Source organism: Verticillium alfalfae, genomic scaffold (assembly GCF_000150825.1).
Source record: "Verticillium alfalfae VaMs.102 supercont1.18 genomic scaffold, whole genome shotgun sequence".
Classification (NCBI taxonomy): Eukaryota; Fungi; Ascomycota; class Sordariomycetes; order Glomerellales; family Plectosphaerellaceae; genus Verticillium; species Verticillium alfalfae.
Genome location: NW_003315021.1, coordinates 1 through 1,567, shown reverse-complemented (window position 1 = coordinate 1,567; position 1,567 = coordinate 1).

Here is a 1,567-nt window from a genome sequence, read left to right as displayed (position 1 = left end):
TATGCATGGCGGCATCTACTGTGAAGACACGTCTTGCAATGTCTGGTGGAACATGAGTCTCGTGGATGCGATTGAATGTGGCTCCCTGGTGTTTCAAATATACCACTTGAGCAAGAGCCTCCGCGAGAAGCGTATCGGTGGAATATGAATTCTCAAGGCTGCTTCCCACGCTATGCCCTGCCACCTCTGCGAGAGCATCGTCTGTAACCTTTGCGGGTGGTGACGCCCCAAGAAGCGAGAATGGACTTGTTTCCGAGTCGCTGTCAGCTACCAGCGGCGACACCTTGACCTGGGGAATGCTGCCGACAAGTTTCGAGCACTTCTCTTCGACCTGGAGAAGTCGGTCGAAGAGATTTGAGAGAACTCCGTCGCTGGCGTCCGATGGCACGTCAACATCAACGATCGACGGAAAAGAGACAGGCTTGCGAGCTCGCACAGGCCGAGACATACTGCGGATTTGGTCGCCTGGCAGCCGAATTCGCCTTTTTTCTTGCCTTGCGCTTAGGATAGATACACGGTTGACGCCGCGCAAAGCAGCCATCGCAGGTGGGATTCGAACGGTCGCATCTGGTCTAGATTGATGTGAGCAGATTCCATGAAGCAAACTTGCGCCAGTTTTTACTGCTCAGAGCCAAATGTCAAGCGTAGGGTAATATTTACCTTTCGGGACTTGCAGGCAAGACACTGAAGGCAACCTTCGTGTTAGGACACCATCGTGAGAGCAGATGACGGGGATTGACAGCAAAACCATTCGCAACCAAACTCACCGCTAATCCATTCAAAGCCCGTCCCGGTGAAGTATTGGAGTCCATGTAAGTTCGATTGTGCTGTTGCAGTAGCACTGCCAGCAGCAATTACCTGATGGCATTCCTCTGTCGTTGTAATTTGCCTCAAGGGCGTCCCTCCCATTTCCATGTTGGTTATCTTGAGGCACAGCGAGCCACGCTACGCCGCGCCGGATTTTATTGCGCCACGGCGATGGCGATATGGGCTCGTATTGCTAATAAAGTTTTCCTGCGGACTTTAATTTTTTGCTGCCTGGTAGGTCCGCTCCACGCGATTCGTGATTTGAGATAAGTCCGACCCTCTGGATCCTGCCTGGTAAGCAAAATGTCCGCAAGTCCGACAGGGACAAGGCACTTCACCTGGATCCCGGCACGGGCTCCCGCTCTAGTGCTGAAGGCAAAGAAATCACCGAGGCCTGGCCCCAGTAATCCGAGACACTGTCGTATCTCGCATCCGGGCGTCAGGGCCGCAAGGCGCCGAATGTCCGTCCCACAATTAACCGCTCCGCACTGACGGACGTCGCGTCGTCCGCCGGAAGGGCATGCTCCACGGCCGTCATGCTGAACCATAATGTTCAACTGTTACCGCCGGCCAGCATTGTCAAAAGCCCTGCGCTTCCAGCTGGGTTAGGGTTAGGGTTAGGGTTAGGGTTAGGGTTAGGGTTAGGGTTAGGGTTAGGGTTAGGGTTAGGGTTAGGGTTAGGGTTAGGGTTAGGGTTAGGGTTAGGGTTAGGGTTAGGGTTAGGGTTAGGGTTAGGGTTAGGGTTAGGGTTAGGGTGAAT